Raw genomic sequence first — 7860 nt, forward strand, 5'->3', positions numbered from 1 at the left:
CCAGACTGACTTCTGGTTTAAATTCCTTCACCTACATCATCTCTTTTTGCATTTTAAACTCCTTTATTTCTTAACATAGAGACAAGTTCTTTTTTATTTTAAAACCCTATCTATCTCCATTGAGATTTTTTAATAATTTCTATAACATAGCAGGTACAGGTTTGTATTTTGAAATCCTTTTACATATATATATATACACACACATAAAAACGAATATTATTTTTCAATATATATATATAAAGGCGAGAGATTTTTCTCTACTGCAATGCCTCGCACCCGTATTTCCAGTTCTTCACATGGTTAATCACACACACACACGAGTTTTCAGGCATTTTGGGACTGTGACCCCCCTTCTCTGGGGGGAAACCTCCCCGTGACACCTTCATCCCCCACTCACCTGCTCCTCTGTTTCATCATCACGCCCCCGCCCCCCGTGACGTTGGGGGGCCCCAAATGACATCATCACCCCCCAGGCCCCTCCACACTTTTTAATCACCCCCCCCAAAAAGGCACAGAACAAGGAAAACAGCTACTTTAATAATGCCATTTACATATGTAGGCGCCCCCCCAAAAAGGGGAGCTCCGCCAGAAAAATAAAATGGGGGCAGCCCCCCCAAACGGCTGCAGCCCCCCCCCGGCCCCCGGCCCGCAAGCCGGCGGCTGCCCCACGCCGCGGGGGGAGCCTGCCGGGGGACGGTGCCGCACCTCTCGCTCAGGCTCTGCTCTGCCGTGCTCCCCCTCCGTTCCCGCGCTGGGACGGGCTCCCCGGGGCAACGAACCTCCCCGCTCCCTCTTGGCCCGGGACTCGCCCCACCACGCAGCCCTCGCTGCCGCACCCGCGGGGCACCCGCCGGAGACAGAGCCGGGAGCCTCCAGGCACGGGGCCGGCCCCTTACCCTCGGGACGCTTCACGACAGGCAGGCCAACCTGGGCCGGGGGGTACCTAGCGAGCATCACGAGACGCTTGCAACAAGACACCTGAAAAACAAAAAGCCCAAGCGATATTTCAGCATGTGAAAAAAATAGCACAGCAGCGAGTACAGGAATTCAGTCAGAGCAAGGGAGAGGAGAGCAGTTGAGCTCAAGGAGGATTCGAGGTAAGCAGGTCAGCTCCAAATACAAGACATCCTTTAAAAGCTAGAGCGACCTGAACGCTTCCCATCAGCATTAAGACTAACCGGTACGATTCCGAACACATTCTTCGCATACAAGCACACGCTCTTGCCGGCGTTGGAAAACGTCTCACCCCTTCCTTACGGCACGGCTGCAGGGAGACGACCCTGCGAGGCTGCAGGACGAGGGCGTACCGCAATCAGAATCTACGCTTACAGGTCCGCCGCAACAGCTACGGCCCTCGCAGCTGCTGCTGCACATCTTGCTGGCTCGGTCGACAAAGCTGGAAGCGAAGCGTAACGCTTTCGAGGGGAAAAGGAAAAGCAAAGGACAAATCGCAGCAATTCGCTTCATACTAAAAAAGCTGTGCGTGTGTTTATAAACATCCAATAAAAATACTTCTGCTGGAGAAGGACTGGATTTTCCTTTGGCGTTAATTTAACTTGCACAGCTGTGAATCGATACCAGTAGATTATCTGTCTCCAAGATACGCAGTCATCATTTGACCAGGGGTTTTTTGCGCCTTACGTCATTAGGAGCGACATCTGGCCAGCCGCGCCGCCCAAGAGAGATGCTGCTGAACTGCCAGGGAAACGCACCCTTGAAAGCCAGACAGAAAGTACTTCAGAGCACTCCGTCAAAAGAGCGGGGGGGAAAACACCCCGTAACGTTCAGTTGCCTCTCCTGGTCAACGTTCAGAACAAATACCTAACTGCTTAAACACACCTAAGCAATTGTACGCCACAGCTAGTTGGCAGTTACAGCTGAAACAACGCAAGGCAGTTTGTAGATCCAATTTTAACTTTTTTTTCCTAAAGTTACATCTAGGAGAGAAAAATCCATGACAGAAGAGATCCCCCATACGGTTTTACTTTGGGGGCAGAATCCAATCCCCGGGGCTGCAACGCGTAAGGCTACCAAAAAGGACCGGCAGATTTGCTAACGCTTTTGGCTGCGCCGAAGCACGCAGAGGAACGCGTGTTGATGACATCTCGGCTGTTGCAACTGAGAACCAGCGATGCCATCAACTTCTGGAAGACGTGCTGTGCTCGGGTCTTTGGAAGCAAACGGACTTTTTTTTTTTTTTTTTTTTTTAAGAGAGTGGAAAGTCTTGCTGCTGCTGACTTCCACTGCCAAGCGCATCATCTCTGAAGATCCCCACTCTGATGGGGAGCTCATAAAACACAACTTCTTTGAATGAGAAAGATTTCCATTCTGGAAAATCTCTTTCCAGCTGAAGTAAGAAATCACACGCTGTAGGTTAAGAAAAAAGGATGCTGCCGAAGCAGTAACTCACCGAAACCACGTCAGGACTCGCTGTCGCTACTTACAAGGCTGGCAATGCTTCTCGGGAAAGCGACGCCGATTCCTCCTCTTTTGCCCACGTCTCTCCTTGGACCTTGATCGCTTTTAGTACGGACGCTAGTATCGCAGTAAGCTTTTCGAGACCTACTGTAAGATATTTTAAAAACTTATTGACTGAAAAAGCACACAGCTTTTATGACAAAAACAAAGCCTGTTTCTTCCGAACGCCTGAACTCTCACAAACATTGTCTTTCCTCTTTTAGGATAAAATTGTTTTCCCGATATCCTTTCCTAGTAAGCGCACAGAAACACAAGATTGCGCTTTCGGGAAGGCAAAATAAACGGAGGGAAGCCGATTCTGCACAGGCGTTAACACGCTCCAGCGCAGACCTTCTTTGACTTTTAGTATCTGCGTTAAAACAGTTCCTAGAAAAACTACAGAAGGAAGGAGAGCCGGCACATTCTTGACGTTAACTTTGAAGTCCGTACTACAAGCGCCTTAGGAAAAACGCGGACACGCATCGCGGACGTACCTTGTACTCGCAGACCGCTATGGAGCCTTTCCGTCCGTCTTGCACTTTCACGGCAGAAGAAAGGGCGACCACGGTGAAACGGCGGCAGCTGACACTCTGCTGAGAGAGGAAAAAAAAAAAACCCGTAGCATAAAGCTGGGTAGGAGTCCCAAGCTTCCTGGTTTTGTGAAGTTTTGCAAAGACTACAACCGAGGGAAGGAAAAAATAGCCGTTTGGAACATATTGCCAAACAACATTTGGCCGTAAAACTCGGATGCGTTTGACACGCGCCCATTTTTTGGGAACTTGCTATTTGCTTCCCGTTATCGTTGTTCTTCCTTCAGAACCTCTGCTTGTAGCCAACTTGATTTGCTACCGGTTCAAGCGCTTCCCTTCCCGGTATTACTGGCACACGGACCCAGGCAAGTCACTGAACCGCTCTTCTGAACTTCTCCAAACGACAATTACAGCCACGAAAGAGGAGTTCAAGAGAGGAAAAGGAGAGGTCGGGCAGCAAAAGAGCCCTGCAGGCTGCCACCAGTCAACACTGCGCTCTTTTTTTTCTTTTAAATCCACCCCCCCCCCGCCCCCAAATACAAACAAAAACAACCCCCACGACCTTGTATTTTTTGCCTTTGGGAGCTCATCCCTGTCTCAGCACGAAGCGCAGACGACCCGTATCCCGATTTGCACGTGACGAATCCGTGTTCGGAAGAAATAGGCCAGATCCGTAAGACTGGTGTTATTTTGCGGGTTTTAACAATCGCAACGCAATCGCATCGACCGACGCGTTTGTGACAAAACTCATTAACTTCTAAACGTAGCACCTCCTTGGGTAAAAAAACGTGTTTGAGACTGAAAACAAAATGATGATTCAGAGCTCCCGCTCCTGATGGAGCCGTGGGGGAAGGAAGGAAAGTGAAGACAAACAGCAGCAACATCAAGTGAAATTCGCCTCCAATTCCGAGCACGTGCCTAAGAGACTCTGCAAGTCCACACCTCAATCCTAGGAGCGACTAGCCCTTTTCTGGAAGGACAAACTTCCTTACTTCAAAGTCCTAGACCGAAGGCTCCACGGAACAGAACGTGGACCGAGCCACAGGACACCGTGCCATCCACGCCCGAACGGCAAAGAAAAATCACGGAAAACTAAATTTAAGTATCAGTTCCCATCGAGCTTCATTCCTTACGTTTCCACTGGCACCTAGGTGCTCAAAAATGAACTCTACTGACACCGCGTATTACTAACAATTGACTTCTGCGTATCAAAACAAAAGGCTATTTCCAGCTCGCCCATCCAATTAGCACGACCAACCAGAAGTGAAACACCGGAGCCTAAAGAAGGGAACAGGCAGCTCTTCATTTCTCCTAAGGCAAAGTCTGTTCTTTTGCCTGGAAGGCAAACATCCGTAACTCCCAAGGGAGCACTGCAGGAACGAGGTGCGCTCTCTTACCTGCAGTTTGTCCTCGGCTTTTCTGCACGGGCAGCAGATTTGCCTTTCCTCTGGCTTTGATGTGGCGCACCCGTGGCGTCCTTGAACCGGCAAGTGTTTCTCCCCGCTCCCGCAGCCCCAGACGCGCCATTACCTGAGCAGCGAGCGGAATCAAGCACGCAGGATTTTCTGCACGGGACGCAGAAGGTGACACTGGAAAGGAGGAGGCAAAAAGAGAAGCGGTTTGCCCGGCAGCCACGACCATAGAAACTACACCTGCCGGCACGGCCCGGGGAACCAACGTGGCCGACCAAAAGCCCCGGGCTCCAAGATGCCGCGAGACGCAGCCCTCCCTGCTTTTGACCCTGCGGGGACACCGTTCCCCACGCCACCGCCGCACGTGGAAGCCCCGCCGAGCCCCCAGCACGGCTCCGGGCAGCCCCCGCCACCGGCTCCGGCCGGCCTCCCACCACCGGCGCCGACCCGCCGACCCCCGCCGCCCGGCCCCGGAGCGGCGCGGCTCGGCGCCCGGCCCCGGAGCGGCTCGGCGCGGCGCCTCCCCGCCGCCCGGCCCCGGAGCGGCGCGGCTCGGCGCCCGGCCCCGGAGCGGCGCGGCCCCCCCCCCGCCGCCCGGCCCCGGAGCGGCGCGGCTCGGCGCGGCGCCTCCCCGCCGCCCGGCCCCGGAGCGGCTCGGCTCGGCGCCCGGCCCCGGAGCGGCTCGGCTCGGCGCCTCCCCGCCGCCCGGCCCCGGAGCGGCTCGGCTCGGCGCCTCCCCGCCGCCCGGCCCCGGAGCGGCGCGGCTCGGCGCCCGGCCCCGGAGCGGCGCGGCGCGGCGCCTCCCCGCCGCCCGGCCCCGGAGCGGCGCGGCTCGGCGCCCGGCCCCGGAGCGGCGCGGCGCCTCCCCGCCGCCCGGCCCCGGAGCGGCTCGGCTCGGCGCCCGGCCCCGGAGCGGCTCGGCTCGGCGCCCGGCCCCGGAGCGGCTCGGCTCGGCGCCCGGCCCCGGAGCGGCTCGGCTCGGCGCCCGGCCCCGGAGCGGCTCGGCTCGGCGCCCGGCCCCGGAGCGGCTCGGCTCGGCGCCCGGCCCCGGAGCGGCTCGGCTCGGCGCCCGGCCCCGGAGCGGCTCGGCTCGGCGCCCGGCCCCGGAGCGGCTCGGCTCGGCGCCCGGCCCCGGAGCGGCTCGGCTCGGCGCCCGGCCCCGGAGCGGCTCGGCTCGGCGCCCGGCCCCGGAGCGGCTCGGCTCGGCGCCCGGCCCCGGAGCGGCTCGGCTCGGCGCCCGGCCCCGGAGCGGCTCGGCTCGGCGCGGCGCCTCCCCGCCGCCCGGCCCCGGAGCGGCGCGGCTCGGCGTCCGGCCCCGGAGCGGCTCGGCGCCTCCCCGCCGCCCGGCCCCGGAGCGGCGCGGCTCGGCGTCCGGCCCCGGAGCGGCTCGGCGCCTCCCCGCCGCCCGGCCCCGGAGCGGCGCGGCTCGGCGCCCGGCCCCGGAGCGGCTCGGCGCGGCGCGGCGCCTCCCCGCCGCCCGGCCCCGGAGCGGCGCGGCTCGGCGCCCCCCCGCCGCCCGGCCCCCGAGCGGAGCGGCGCGGCGCCCCCGGCCCCGACCGGCTCCAGGAAGCTCCGCCCGCCGGCTCCCACACGGCACCGCACCTTCCCCGCTCCGTGCCTCCCGCCGGCCCGGCCGCTCCCCCGCAGGCACCGCCGTCCTCCTCGGGGCTTTCCCCGCTCACCTCCTCGCTGCCTGCAGCCGCAGCCCAACGACCGCGCCGCTCTGCTCCGCGCGGGGAACCTCCGCCCACCGCCCCATGCCCGCCCCCGGCGCACCGCGCATGCGCCGGTTGGGACCGCCAGTTTAATCTCGAGGCGCTCGGCGACCTTCTGGATCATCCAGGGGACCTCTGGTTTCAGCTCTATGCTCTGGACGACCTTCTCTATCGTCTGGGTCGACTTTCGCTGTCATCTCGATGGTCTGCGGAGCCGCTCTATACTCCGGGAGGACTTCTCCTTGCAGCTCTATGGTCTGAAGGACAGTCTTTCTCATCGGGGAGGACTTTCTGGCTCATCTCTATGCTCTGGAGGACCTTCTCTGTCATCCGGGAGGACTGTGTCGGCTAGTTTGGTGCTTTGGACGAGTTCGGTTTTTGCCGCGCTGGGTTTTGCTTTTTACACTTTTGTGTGCTGTGTACAATTTTGTTTGAATGATTGTGTTTGCATTTCTCGTTGTTTATTGTTTCTTTTGTTTTGTAGGGGGTGCCAGAGAAATGTAACTGCTTTGAATAATTAGTTGATTCAGTTTCATAACAAGATGGTAATTGCCCTTCCATGTGGGAGGAATGAGTTGTTATAGGAATATGTGGTGTTACTAGTTTAATCATTGCTTCCTCCCACCTGGGAGGGTGTATGTATATATTTGTATACATATTTATATAGTACAAAGGAAAAAAAAACCAAATAACAAACACTATAAAAAAAATGAACTAAAAAAAAATTAAAAAATGGTAAGGCTGGTGCAGCAGTAGCAACCAGCTCCTACCCTGGGAGTAATTTCTTTTTTAATTTAAATTAATTATGACTCCCAGGGATAATTGTCATAATTGTCATTTTGTTTTCATTTCTACATGTCTGCAAAGGAAAAATTTCAATTCCACCTGGAACCTGCAAAGAAACAAAGCACCCCCACACCATCATAAAAGGTTAGATACATTCCAAACGCACCGCTCATTCAGCTACCACCCAAACCACGCCTCGGTCTCGGCCGATCCATTCCACCACCAGCACGCCACAACGGACCGTCGCCCTGCCTCTGCAGCGCTCCCTGGGAACGGTGTTCCCGAGGGCCTCAAAAAAAAAAAAAAAAAAAAAAAAAATCGCCCTGCCTGAGAAAACCCCGGCCCGAGCCTGACCTCTGCCCAAACCTTGGCGATGATCATCGCCTCGCAGAGCGGCCGGGACCGGGGGAAAAAAAACGCAGCAGGGGGGGACGGAAATGCCCCAGCTGGGGTTTTTTTATTCTATAGTATATATGAAATAAATTACTCTCAACATTACATACGACCTGCAATAAAATACTTCACACGTACAAGGTTAGGCACATTCAGGAACCGAACAATCCTTCAACCACCGCTCACTCAAACCACTACACTTACACCACCCAGCTGCCACTGCAGCACAGCCCCCCGGTTCCAGAGCTATCCCTGCAACTGCCTCGCCGCGCACCTCTAAACAACCTTGGGCTCCGTACGATTCCCAAGTTTCACCTTCCGCTACGGCAAGGCGAAGAAGACGCTTCGCTACGTGCGCCGGTCCAGCCTCCGGCACCCGCAAAACACAACAGAAGTAACTGCGGCACCTGTCTACAGCTGCTTGCCTTGAGATGGCCCGTACAATCTTTGCCTACAGATACTGTACAAATGGACGTATCACCGTGAGGCTATGCTACCCCCAACTCCAATATGGCAACGCTCCTGGGCAGAGCGGCTCCAACCCCGACACACAGACAGACACTGCAC

Source organism: Platalea leucorodia (assembly GCF_965183815.1).
Source record: "Platalea leucorodia genome assembly, contig: HAP1_HAP1_SCAFFOLD_179, whole genome shotgun sequence".
NCBI classification, from domain to species: Eukaryota; Metazoa; Chordata; class Aves; order Pelecaniformes; family Threskiornithidae; genus Platalea; species Platalea leucorodia.